General features: G+C 38.8%; 1 protein-coding gene across 7 annotated transcripts in view; it reads left to right on the plus strand.

Moving 5' to 3' along the window:
- The first annotated feature begins 12,233 nt into the window (after window positions 1-12,233).
- pcm1 (pericentriolar material 1) overlaps window positions 12,234-14,654 on the plus strand; it is a 206,423-nt gene continuing 204,002 nt past the window's right edge. For 3 of the 7 annotated variants that reach the window (XM_051928278.1, XM_051928280.1, XM_051928282.1), the window contains exon 1: window positions 12,234-12,402. The gene's annotated coding sequence lies outside the window, so the exon portion shown is untranslated. Of the gene's footprint in view, window positions 12,403-13,619; window positions 13,752-14,654 lie in introns of those variants that run through there. The other 4 variants (XM_051928281.1, XM_028802081.2, XM_051928283.1 and 1 more) reach the window with 2 other exon arrangements.

Below are 14,654 nucleotides of genomic sequence, written 5' to 3' on the forward strand. Positions count from 1 at the left end.
AGACTTGAACCGCACTCTCCTTGTTCCAAGCCAGCAGCACTCGTGACATAGAACTTGTCCTTCAGAGACTAGTGTGTTGTATTATGGTACAGCTTTCTTTAATATTCATCTTAATTACTCTTTACATTATATAGACTATAGGGGGTGCAACTGAGCCACTTCATACCCAAATAATAACCAAGGAGTCCAAAAGTACAAAACATAAGGGGTTTTATTGTAAAGAGAGGCTAACAAAATAACATAACCAAAGATCTAATGTCCCACAGGGCCTTCCTACACCAATGGAGGTGGTGTTGGCTAATCCACTTACCCATAAATATTCCATGAAATATTCCTTGGTTTCCTCCCTCTGTGTGTTAAAAATAATGACCTTCTCTGTCCTCAAGCCTCTCTTTGTCTCACCCATGGAGTCCTTTCCAAATGTTCACTTCTCGACTTAAATCTACATGGTAAACTGGGGCTGTTATGCTCCTGCTAGGAAGTACTGGATATACTCCAATAATCATATGGGGCACAGATAAGTTGTCCACCTGTAATAAATATGAAGCCAACATGACATCATGCTGTTTATTTATCCATGCACATGTAATAGGGAGCTCAGCTTGACATGGCAAGTATGCTACTTACAGCTTAGATGTTGTCCCATAACAGTAGTGGAGGTGGGGGTGATTTCCATCTTTTGCTTAACCAAATTTGAGAGTTTCTATCTAACCAGAAGGTCACTGGTTCAGGATTGACAGGAGACATTTAGACATGACACCACAGAGGAAATTCCCCAACTGAAAGGAATGACGCTATGACTCAAATTCATGCTGCAGAGGGGTGAAGTATAATGGGCCAGCTGCTTGTAGATGTAGGGGGCTGGGAGAAAGCTTAGCCAGGTGTCACACACAAGGTAGTATGCTTGTGGCTAGAAGTTGTCCCACCCACAGGATGGGAGAAAATGTCCTTCTGTTCATCTGGGAGGTCACCAGTTCATGACTGGTGAAAAGCAATTGGTGGGAACAACAGTCCAAACATGCTGTTCAATCAGATCAGTCCAAACATGCTCCTGCCTAGTGAGAAAGGGGATTTTCACCCAACTATCACTTAACTCAGGGATTTAACTCAGGGTTTATCAGGTAATGCCATTTGTTAACTACTGTAAAAACAGAGTCAATGCTTGGCTTATTTTCACAGAGCTTTCTATACAGGATTTATTTTCTTGGCATATTTTTCTGCATGATTTTCATTTTGACTAGTTATCTTGTCCCAAATGTACGAGAGTGAAGCTACATTATATTTTGTTTCTGAGGAGCACATTGCCAGTAAAGTGTGTCTGCTCCAAATCAGCTGCAGCAAGCTAATTACTTTGTGCTATGCTATCACAGCACTTTTCCTACTCAGTTTTTCTCTCTGCTTTGAGTTACTATTGGTGAAACCTCAGCATATTAGATACCTATCAATAATTAATCATGAGTCTCTTATGTCTATACTCTTCTTTTTGCATTTCTGGGCATTTCATTTTTAGAAACAGTTTTAGCTAGCAAGTGAATCGGTGCTTTCTATTTTTAAATCACTTGCAAATTATGTTTTCTCATGAGGTGAACTGCCTAGAATGAGGTATAATAGAGAATAACCATTCTGTTTATCCTTATCTTTTCTACAAATTCAGCTTTTTAATATGCATAAAAGAAATGTAAAAAATATGAGTCTGTTGTAATACTCTCTGCACTTACGATCTTTAATGAAAGAAGAGCTGAGCAAAAACAGAAATAGGATTAAGATAGGAAAAAAATGCAATGTCCACTGCTGTACATCAATGTTTTTTAACATATATCTTACTGTTTTTTATTCTTTCTTTTATTGTGTGATATTTTTGCCCTGTACTTGAAATGCAAATGACCAAACTGTTAAGTTCTCTTGTGAGATTAAGCTGAATAAAATCAAAATGGGTTAGAAAGAACTATAACTAACATCTTGTTGAAAGTGTCCTTTAATGTCTTCTGTGCTAATAAAGTGTTTGAAAGAGAGTGCCTACGAGTAGATGAGACTAATGCTGTGTTCATGTACTATTGGACAGACAGGAAATACGAGTTACTTAGTGGGAAATTTCACATAAGCGCACTTTGAATTGGGAAATCCCAGTGGGACAATTCAGAAAAACCAATGCTACCTGAATTAGCCAAGTTGTGACATAATGCTGACCTTTCACCTCAGTCAATAATGTAAAAATAAATAAATAATAACTTGGTCAACTAGAAATAGCACTGTTGGGATCAAATTGTGTTTGGAGTGATGAAACACACCATGCTTTTCTTTAATTAGTTTTGGCTCAACACCAAGCAGTAAATCCAGGGATTGGCACAGTCAGATAACACTTTCTCTCTTTCCTCCTCTACAGACCATCAGAAGGAAGTCCCACCGAATGCTCCTGACCTCACTTCCGGTCCCAGCACTCCTAACTTCACTTCCTCTCAAGAACCTATATAGACACCATTTTGTTAGACAAAAATCAGTTCTGTATTGAGCTTGGTCTGAAAAAATATATTTGACTTCAGTCTTTACATCTAGATAGATAGCTATTTTCAAGTACTGTATACTGGGTGGCTACCCTAAACCTTTGTTGTGATTTCTTCACTATGGGTGACCTATGATGTTAATAATAATACTTTTTATTTCAAGGCGCCTTTCTAAACATCCAAGGACACTGTACAGATAACAAAATCATAAAACCAACAAAAACATGCATGTACACATACACATTTACATGTATCCATATCTATGGAACTGAAAATACAGCAATAAGAATCCAGCCTAAGGTCATGTAATGTAAACTAATCTAAACAGATAAGTCTTAAGACGAGATTTGAAAATAGGTTGGGAATCTGTGTTCTGAGTGTTTTGTGGAAGTGAGTTCAAGAGACAAGGAGCACTACGACTTAATGCCCTTGAACCCATGGTGATCAAGCGTGCATGTTATCATTTCTGTTGGTCAGATTTATATGAAGAATGTACATGCAGGACCTCTTGTGGGCTGGCATGGAAGAGCACCTGTGACTTTCTCAAAATGAGATTCACTTACTCTTACTCTTAGCATGTGGTTTTCTCTTCATTAAATGCATGTCAGCTCTCCAGCCGGAACAGACTCTGATGTGTTTGTGTCTTCCACACTCATAACACAAGTCATTATGTTTTTTCTTTCACTGTGTGTTGCCACTTTTAAAGTGAAAGCATGATGACAGCATGTGCTACAACACTGGTAACCTCATGGTAGCAACAAGTGTCATCGACATAAACAATACAGTATGGCTAAGCAATACAATCATAAAGTGGCACTGTTGAGATAACTTCAATATCATAATAATAAAATACTTTATCAGGACCAAAAGAAAAAAACTTCAAATAGAGGAAAAGGATTTCCAGGAGGTCCTTAACTGAGAATTGTAACATAAGTCAATTTTTCATGTTGTGTTTTTCACAAATGGTGAAGTTGATAACTTTACAGTAACCACAGAGAGTGTTAAATAGAATATTACTTATCTTGGTAAGCACAGTGAAGTGCTTGTGGCAGTCTGGGTTGGCCGAGGCCCAAATGAACCCAGGACCACTGATAATCATGTATGAAAGATGAGCCAGAGCAATAAGGACACACACCCAGCAAGACTAAAATGCAAAGTGCATTTGTGCTTTTGTTAAACTAAAGTCACATTAAACGGGGATTCAGATCTCCAAAGTGCAGAAAGTTTGGTGCTCTTCAAATTAATAAACAAATACTCCATTAAAATGTGTTCATCCATGAAAGTTAAAACCCACAATAAAATACATAAATATTCTATTAAAAATGGTGCAGTTATTTGGCTTCTTGTTTCTCTCTCTATCTCTGACTCACTCTTCTCAGCAATCTTCAACTGTTTTCCCCCTAGCTCAACCAACTGGTCTTCTCAAATGAAGGAGGCACAAGCAGCTGCAGTTCTAAGCTTTGGCTCTCATCACAGCTACCGTGATTCTCAGAGCCGGTCCACCCGTCTTCCTTATGCCCTTCTGGCGCCTACTGGATCCCTAGGTTTATTCTTTCATCCCCTGCTCCTTCAACCTGCCTAGCACATACAGTAACAATCAGCTCATGGAGTGCTCTTGCTTCTTGGGTCCACTGACCACCTACTTTTCCAATACTGTTCTGGCTTGAGCATTCTGCCATCTTTTATCCTCTCTTTGCCTTTCATAGTATTTTTTGTCTGTCTCACTCTCTTTCTTTTCCTTTTTTTTTTCCTGTTTCCTGCCCAGGTTCCTTTAATCCTTCATTTGGGCGCAGGTGCTATAATCATGGACCCCAGGGTGCTAATAAGACAATTGGCTGCCACACACATCTGCTTGTGAATGCATTGCAAGCCAATTACTCACCAGCACCCTGGAGCCACTCTAACATGCTACTGTTTGCACCCACATCATTCCACATCTGAGCTTACATTTATTCATTTTTAAACTGCTCAGCGCCACGGACCCTAATGTGCGTTACCACAGTGCTACAAACAGTCAAAAGACTAAAAACTTTAATATACCATATACAGTATCATTATAGAGCAAATAGGAATTGGAGAAATTTACATATACTGTAGTTTGTTTTTTTTTACAGTTTTTATAAAATTTACATATAGAAATAGAAAAACAATAATCCAGTAGTACAGTAGTATGTTAGCATACAGTCAGCTCAGGTTTAGAGAGGAAAGATTAATCATTATTCTATATTGTAAGGAACAAAGCAATAAACACATTCAAACAGGCCTACTCTATGGGAACAAAAGTTTAATACAAAGAATGTGGAGAAGTAAAAAATTGGAACCAGTAAGAACAGAAATTAACCCCAAATAAACTTACCAAATGGAAAATGATTTAAAGTGAAATAAAAAGTAGAGCAAAATGCAAAACCTAACTTTAAAGTACACAATACATACAGATCCTACAACAGCAACAAGCAAACTGGACTAAACTTTGCTTCATGACTTTTTTTAGTCATAAATTTATTTTTGAGAGTACCTCTATTCATTTGTTCACAGGAGAAGGAGAATGCAGTACTATAGCGTTATTATTAGTTTTTTCTTATTTTATTAATATGCCTTTAACTGTGAAAGTCATAACCAGGCAATAAAGTTTTAATACTAAATCATGTTATCCTTTAACATGTGTGTGGCCTATGCAATGAATTTAACATTTAAAGCATTGTATGATGAAAAGAAATGATACTGTTAACTACATATAGCATAAACTGTGGAAAGCATCTACAGTTGGAGGGAAGGTGAAGGCACAGTGAGAGGACAGAGTGATGTTGGTGTAGAAGAGATTGCAGCAGAATTTCATATTACAGGACCCCTCCAAAAGCAGTATTGGATAAAGGTGATTTAATGTTGATTCACTCAGTGCTAAAACTGCTAAAAACCTCAACTGTTCATTAGCATCAAAGTGTAAAATTAGTACTGCCTCAGCATACAGTGGGTTTGAATTAATGTTTATCTTCTTCTTTCGGCTGCTCCCGTTAGGGGTTGCCACTGCGGATCACCTTCGTCCATATCTTTCTGTCCTCTGTATCTTGTTCTGTTACACCCATCACCTACATGTCCTCTCTCAGCACATCCATAAATCTTCTCTTAGGCCTTCCTCTTTTTCTCTTACTTGGCAGCTCTATCCTTAACATCCTTCTCCCAATATACTCAGCATCTCTCAAGTTACTAATAACTTTTACTCAGTCAAAAGCTCTATCCCACTTTCTTTGTATTACATTCTAAAAATATCAGCTATAGAAAAAAATGGTGGTTGAGAGGGTAGCCATTAAAAGTTTCAACTAATGGCCAGGAGTTTCATCCCAGCTAAGCAGACCTGTGGGGGTGGGCATGGTGAGATGAGTGATGGAACACGTAGGCCATAATCAATGAAAAGTATCCTGTTTGTGATTTTATTCCTTGTTTTAGCTATTTATAGAAGAACATTTATTGTTGGTTTTATCTTATACACTTCCCTGTTTTGTTAGATTATTTATTGACATAAGCACTGCACCTTGTTTTGGACACTTTGTTAAATAAATTTGCATAAGGTTCCTTGCATATACCTCTCATTGTTGTAATGTGTACTGTGGTACCTGGATGGGGGTGGTACACAGCCGGGACGCCCGAGAAGACCGGAGGAGGGCTTGTGCCTCCTCCAGACCTCGAGGGGGTGACCGCCCTGGGGGCCGCGGGTACAGAGCTGGGAAGCTCGACCCTGTAGGGGCCTGTGGTCACCGCCGGGGGACCCCAATACCTGAAGGACCCTGGACCTCAGCACTTCCGCCACACCAGGAAGTGGTGGGGGGAAGAGGAACAAGGACACCCGGAGTGCTTTCGGGGAGACAGCCGGCACTTCCGCCACACTGGGGCGTGTTAGTGGGAGATTGCCGGAAACACACCTGGAGCACATCCGGGTGCTTATTTAAAGGGGCCGCCTCCCTTCAGAAGAAGGACAAGTTTTTGGGAGGAGAGAAGGAGGCGGTCTGAAGACAGACAGAGAGAGAGAAGGCATTGTGTTGGCCTGGACTGAGGAGTATTGGGGTCTGTGAGTGATTGATTGTATTATCCATCCATCCATCCATTTTCCAACCCGCTGAATCCGAACACAGGGTCACGGGGGTCTGCTGGAGCCAATCCCAGCCAACACAGGGCACAAGGCAGGAACCAATCCCGGGCAGGGTGCCAGCCCACCGCAGGACACACACAAACACACCCACACACCAAGCACACACTAGGGTCAATTTAGAATTGCCAATCCACCTAACCTGCATGTCTTTGGACTGTGGGAGGAAACTGGAGCACCCGGAGGAAACCCACGCAGACACGGGGAGAACATGCAAACTCCACGCAGGGAGGACCCGGGAAGCAAACCCAGGTCTCCTTACTGCGAGGCAGCAGCGCTACCCACTGCGCCACCGTGCCGCCCTTGATTGTATTATGGAGACCCAAAATAAACGTGTGTGGGGCAATACTAACGTGTCTGCCTGTCTGTGTCCAGGTCAAGTTCCACAGTACTCATTTGTCCTAATCCATCTCGGACTATGACTATAAACGTCCCAGGTTCAAGGAGGTAATGCCAGCTGTGGGCAGCCCAGGTATCACAGGACCAATCTCTCAATTAAGATGCTACAGTCAGTAGACAAGCAGTATATTGAAAGCAAATGAATGGACCTTTGGTTCTATTTTTTTGTTTATTTAAAGTGCTTGTGTGGGCAGAATTTGATAGTTTATTAAATGGGGTGTAGCCAGACATCCCAGAAAGGTTGACAATGTTTTTGATTATCTTTTTATAATATGTATCTTTTACATCTGATGTGTGTTCTATTGTCATTTATAGCCATGTATACAGTAGTATAGTAAGGATAAGACTTCACAGACCTATCAGAAATACATTCTACACAAAAACCTCCTAACGTTAACATTTACACTGTATTCATAAGAACATTGGGTGATGTGTTTTTATAAAAAATAATACATCAGTAGACCTTTGAGCACTGGGTTTGTAACAATGTTGTCCTCATCTTTATTTCAACTGCAACCATGTACAAAAATCTATTGAAAACTTGTCTGATACAGGCTTTACAAAACCATTAAATGCTGGTATACACAAATAGAAACATACTAAACATTAGACTTTCACAGTTCATCAGAGTGCAAAGCAAGCTAAGAGCATTGCTCACCTGCTACTTTATATGCCCAAATGCTTTCTTTATCAGTTCTGTTAAGATAAGTCACCAACTTTGAGATGTTTTAAAGACAAAACCATATCAAAAAGCAACAAATAAAAAAGTAAAAATGGGCAAAATAGTACAGACATTGTACAGTGGGTGACTTGAAATGAATATTATGGCCAACATACCAGAGTTTTCACTGTTGCTGATGACAGTCGTATTTGTCACGTATTTCAGAAAGCAGCCAACTGAAGACCTGTAATGTGTCTGTTTCTCAAAGTAAAGAACCTGATGTACTTAACCTCATGTGCAGATGTGCATCTTGGTCTTTAACTTATGTTTCTGTCTTGATTAGATCCAATTTGGCCTCCTCTCTCAAGTGGACACCATTATATATTAAACCATTAGTTTCTTGGCAGTGTGTCATATGCAATAACGTTAATTTTGCAAAAGAAAAATAAGTGGATGTGATTCTTGAGAAAGCTGTTCTATTTTGCACATTTCTGAACCCAGAATTGAACTTTGGTAATGGCAGTTCCTGGCAATGCAAGAAACAACAATTTACTTGCTTTATTGAACAGAATAACAGGTTTCAACTGTCCTAGCATACATACAAAGGTTTCTCTAATTACCAATTAGCATTTAAACATTAGTAATTAAGGATGAGGTAATACGTGATTAATAAATTTCAAGCAATAATAGTCAGTTGCTAAATTAGTGATGTCTTCAGTATATTTTAAATCAATTTAATAGTACCTTGATAAAAAAGTATACATTTTTATCAAATATATCAAAATATATATAATTCTGGGTCATTCAATAATTTTAAAGGCTAAGAGAAAGACAAGACCAGGGTAAAGATCTGGCGTATCACCCTGGTAACTCCATTTAAGTGAAAATAAGCAACAATTGCAGAGATATCTTCAAAGCTTTAATTCATAAGAGAACTAATTCAAAATGGCTGATTTTCCGTTTTTAAGTCCTTCTGCAGAAAGAGGAGGATCACTGCTGCTGTTACAGCCATCAATCTTCCAGTCTGCAGAAGGGAGGAAGAGAAAAGGCCTTAGCACACAGATTGACAGATACTCTTCTTGCAAATATCATTACACTTCATACCTAGCCTTGTTAGTCGACACTGATGGTAATTCATTCTTACCTTAGTCTGTAAATTGTCCGAAGTGGTTAATATAGACCACTGAAAATTAAATTACCAAGTAGACAGTATAATTTAAAAAAAAATACCATATGGATATTAAAAAATAACCACAATCTCTCCTTTTAATTACATTTGAGATCATAAAGGACTCTGCCTCCCACTCCGACATTGCTGCAATAGATTGCAGCTAACTAATGGTCAGAACAGTGCTTGTATAACATTAGCTGTGAAGTAGACACAAAGCAGAGTCATTTTAAATTCCCCATGCCAGATTCATTCACTGTGGATGACTGGGGCACAGACAATCCCAAACAAGTTATAATGAACAAACATCTAACTAAAATATACATCAATAAAAAGCATTTCATTTCCAGTACCTCATACAAAAACAAGGACTGGCTTGAATATTCAGGGAAAAAAGATACAGCTGTTCAGTGGTGCACCTTACTTGTGAAACCAGGTGGGAAGAATGGGCTAAATATCTCTATGATGGTTAATCAAAGCAGTTAGTACATAAGAAATAGCATTTGACATCCCATTTTCAATGTGCTTGAGTTTTTAGTTATTAATCCATTCCTTGTAAGAGAAGACATTTGTAGCTTTTCTAGTATAACAGAAGAAAGTTCAGTTGGACTTTTCTATTCATTGTTTTGAGTGTACACAATTCATATTACATCACATTCACAGATATAGCATTAGCCAAGATCACCAAAACAATGTCACATAAGGCATGATCCACTGGCTCTGAAATACAGAATGAGGAACATGATCACTGAGGAAATAGTAAAACAAATAGGATATTAGTGACGCACCATAAAGACTGATGGCATACATGACCCTAGAAGGCAGGAGAAAGTATTCATAGTTTTGTGCTTTGTGGATGAGAATTATGAGGCATCTGAATTTCTGTTGATTATGGGGCCCTCAAAGAAAGGCCCTGAGACAATGACACCTGTTATCACATATGAGACAAAAACCTGGACTCAGCCCTGACAAAACCTTGAGTCAAGTTTTTGATAACACATCTTTCATGTCAATAAAACTCAAATGAGTTGCAAGAAGAACTGTTATGAGATACATTGTTTTAAAGACCAGCTACATTTAAATGTGATTCATGAAGTGTCTGTTACTATTTCAAAGTATGCAGCACGTGGTACAACTATTTGCAGTTCAAGCAAGAGAAGACGCACACACTCAACAAGAATCTTTGTGGCTTTTTTTAAAGAAACAATATGATGCAGTGTCAAATAAGAATGGACAGAACATACAGTAATGAGACTATTATCAAATGTCATTAAAGCTGTTCAGCTGGACATGGAAAAGTCTATTAGACAGTGCCAGCTTACGGGTGCTTTGGAAGTGTTAAATCTGGTGCTGAGAGCAAAGGTTTCATGGGTCCATCCAAGGTAAGGTCTCTCTTAGAATTATCCAGCAGTGACTTGTTTTAAGCACAGCATACAGTAGCTTGGCATTTTTTGGTCAATAATGTGAATGAGTGCTCGGTACCACCAAAGTATGGGAATAGACAATAGTCAGTGGTCTTTGCACTTTACACACAGCACTCTAGGCCATGCCCAATGTCATGACAGCTCTGACCCAACCTATGACTTTGGGAGTTTAAATTGCTGTGTGTTAGAAATCCTTTTCAAATCTCAAGAACATTTTCTCAGAAAACTATTGCAGTGTGCTGTTCAAACATAAAGCAGATTAAGCTTAGCGAGAGATCTGATACACAAGTTTATGGAATAATAAAGGATGTTTTAATGAAGACCATCAACAAGAAAAAAATTATTATTCAGCTTTATTGAAAAAGCTCGGTATAGGCCTTTTTTTAAAAATTCTTTCAGTTTTGCTGTGAATGAGTGGTTCTTGCATGCATTGTGTTTGTGATGCTTATACACTGGGGAAACCAGGGGTCATAGAGCCGCCCTAACCCGACACAGACAGGCAGAAACACAGAATTTTACAACAAAGCAAGACGTTAAGCTTTTTGGGGTTCAAGACCTGAGAATCCCTCACTTTTAGGCCATTGTGGACCATAATTTCTGCAAGAAACGACACCCTTATGATTTTAAAGAGTAAAACAAATAGGTGTCTTCAACAAAAATGATCAGGATTTGAAGTTGTGCATGCTACGTCAACCAACCCCAGGGGTTCACCCTATAATGGGATATGAGGGGTCAAAGTTACTACTTTTCACAAAACTTAAAAAAAAATGGGGATCTGTAATATATGCATGTGAAATCTTGTTTTATGCTTTTTAGGGGATACTGATCATAAATATACTGTTTTTGTTAATGGATTCTTTACTGGTGGTCCAAGTATTCTGAGAGTCACCACCAGCAGGTTAAAAATGACAAATTTCAAAACTAAGCACGTGGAGTATTGTTGTAGACTATTCCAAGGTCATTGATTATGAATATGATGTTATTTTTCATTATTGATCCTTTACTAGGGATCCAGGTCTCTATGGTCCTCTATCAGAGGGCGAAACAAAATGACAAATTTCCATTACAACTGAGAATATTTAGACTGTATACATTTAAACTGAAGTACCAGTTTTGAAACCAGAACATTACATTAGCATTCAACAGATAAAACAGATAATAACAACATACCAGGTACAAGCATTTGTTTCAAATTAATTACAATGAAAGAATAGGAACAAAATTAAAAACGAAAAACCAGAGCAGAAAGAAGCAAGAAACAAAAATACACACATTTTAATATTTCGAATTTGATCCAGCTATTCTTGTGTATTTCATGAAATATACCATCTAATTTTTTATGAGAACGGCGGCATAAGATTATTCTCTTTATAATGTTCGTGTGCTTCATGTCATCTATACAGTATCTATGAGTGACCAGACCATTTGCCATAATAAATTTCCCTCTCAGTACAAATAATGTACTATCTATCTACATACAATTACAGTTATTGAGGTCATTTAAATGCGTTTGACCATTCCCATGTATGTCAGTTTAAATTCCTGTAGATGCCCATTAAAAATATTTTACTTGTATATCATGATTTGTTAAAGAATTACAGGAACTAGCACAGTAAGACAAACTGCGTTTCACAGCAACCGCTTTGTGTTTGGGAAACCGCTCAGTTCTTCCTGTGCGTCCCTAAGTCCCACCTTTAGCATATCCTGATTGGCTGCCCGTCGCTCCAAGTTCTTTATGTTATAGTTAGTCCGCATCCGCACAGACATCTAGTCCCAACCTCCCTCCCGTTAACTCATATACTCGCGGCTCTTCGATGTTATTCTCATCTCTATTCTCATGTAACTAGGAATAAGAGAATATCCAAAAATATAAGCTACGACGAGTGCTTAGATGGTAATGCGCCGTTTTGACAATGCATTCGTGAGGGGAAATGGCGTATCCCTCCGCGTAGTCCGCTTCAACGGGAAAGATGGCGGCAGGTTGTGTTCTGCATTTCGGTTCGGTGTCACTCGGTTGAATTGTCAGCTTTAAAATCGTATCAGACAAGTGTTGGGGGGAGCTCGTTGGAGTCTCGGGGATTTTGGGTTCATAGTTACGGCTGTGTTTGGTGAGTGTTTTTCTTTATACCGAAACCTAAGAAATGTTGCTGACTCTAATGGTTGTTTTTAGTCCACTTTTGTTGTATATCTATTGTTATGCAACGGTAAACGTCAAGTTTTTTTTGTGAATGAAGCTTGTCAAAGTAAACTTGGCGTTAAAACAAGTTGTTTATGCATACCTTTGTAGTTGTTTCACTTTTATTTCTTTCATGTTAGGTACTCAATAGTAACGCTACTCAAACATTATATTTATCTCTATAAGAGAGTTTAAAGTTGGTCCACCAGAATAAAACAGGTTGTGTTGCTGTACAGGAGGTTACATAGGTTGTATTCCTTGCTGTATACGGTTATTGAGTGATTCTTACTGGACCGCATATTAGCAAACAATGGCCTGGTGCCAGCTAAAGAGCTATCTTCTTGGCCCGTACCTTTAGGGAAAACTTTAACAAATGACCTGCATGCAGGGTCAATTATATTTTAATATATGCAGGAAAGTCTGAAGGAACTCGGGAAAACGGACCTTTTTGAGGAGTCTCCGTCCGACATGTATCTCAAAAATATTATTCTGAAGGCGTGCAACTTTGACAGCATGAACTTTTTTCCTGCGCACTTTTATCTAAGTTGTCGCGTTTCTATGGTGATCGCAGTTATACGGGCGCGTGCGTGTCGCGCAGTTTTATGTTTCATAAAAATGATAGCCCGTCGTCTTTGCCTCCAGCGCTTTGTTTACCTTCCCTTGATACATTTTAATGAAAATCGCAACAGACCGATGTCCAGTATGCTTATTTTTAATACAGATGAAACGCGTGTGTTCCTTAGTGCTAGTCTTATGTTTACTTCCTGGTTGTAGTGACTCCTAAATACTTTTCCACAATAGTAGACAAATCATTCGGTGAATATATTTTAAGTTGTCAAGTGATATTATCTGTTAAGGAAGCAGTATTTGTCTCGACACAATAATGTATGTTTGAATGCAAATCTCGCGTGCTTTAACGCCGGGATGTACTAAGGGAATCGTGTTGGTAGGAGTTTTATTTTGAAATGCCATAGTCCACACCTGCTCCATGGAATGCTTTATTTCTGATGGTTTTGATACTTCCGGATAGCCGTTACAGTGGGTAAAGATAGGATTACAAGAGGGCTGGGGCGCCAAAAAATTAGCCCATGCTGTCGGAGCCGGATCCTCGTAAATGCGCCAAAGAGGGCGCGCTGACTAAGTCACGGCGGGCACTTGCGCGGGATCTCACACGCTGTTTGATTAATACATACATACAAACGCCTCGGTCTACAAATACTGTTTCATTGCCGACGACAGCTCAGCTTTCCGACTGGACCTTGCCGATCTCGCTTCTTTTGTGTGAGTTTTGTTCGTCGAACAAATCCAGGGTCTTTTTGAGCATATAGCCAGGAAACGATGCTCGTATTTCGGCTGAGAGGCCCACGTCTGATCAACTGTGAATGAAAGGGGATTACAATTTCTTTTATGAAAAAGGCTCACCATTTATTTAGTTTAGTGGTCGAAAAATGATTGCCCTTGTGTCCGGTACAACATGAGCTCCGAATCTTAAAATTCTTTTATTGACTTTCAACTGGACAGACCCTGCGACCCTGTAGCTATTGGTTGTACAACCGCTTTAGCAAATTGATTCCGTGACAGCAGCATTTCTCCGACTGTCCAACTGCAGCAGAGTGGGTGATTCCTATTGATTATTGTGTTTTATCTTTTATTGTTATAGTTGAGAAAAAAAATTTCTAGGTTTTCTACGACATGAATTTTATCACCTTGTGTAGCCCTGACCGAACTGAAAAAAATACATTAGTATATAGGTGTCGTGAAGTCTATCTATAGCTGTATTATATTTTGTCTGCAGTTGTCGAGTGTAACGTGCATGCTATCAAGTGTGCACTTTTTTCTAATGTGGAAAACCTGAAATACTTTAAATGTTTTGTGCTGTGAAAATCTACGGAGGCATTTCAGCTACTAAATATCACAGATTTACAAGTCTTGAATTGTGCATTGGTGATTATTTTCAGTTCCATTCATTCTCCTAATTACAAAACTAGCTCCTGTCCTCTCCTGTACTCCAGGTATAATTTGATTCTTCAGTATAGCCTAATGCAGTGTGTGTTGCATTCATGCAGAATTATGGACAGTAGCAAGTCTGGATTTTGCTTTAGCAGAACTTACTGAAATGCTTGATGTACCTGTTAAGTGTACTCAACTGACATAATTTCTAACAAGTATTTAATTCTGCAGAGC

Source organism: Erpetoichthys calabaricus, chromosome 5 (genome assembly GCF_900747795.2).
Source record: "Erpetoichthys calabaricus chromosome 5, fErpCal1.3, whole genome shotgun sequence".
NCBI classification, from domain to species: Eukaryota; Metazoa; Chordata; class Cladistia; order Polypteriformes; family Polypteridae; genus Erpetoichthys; species Erpetoichthys calabaricus.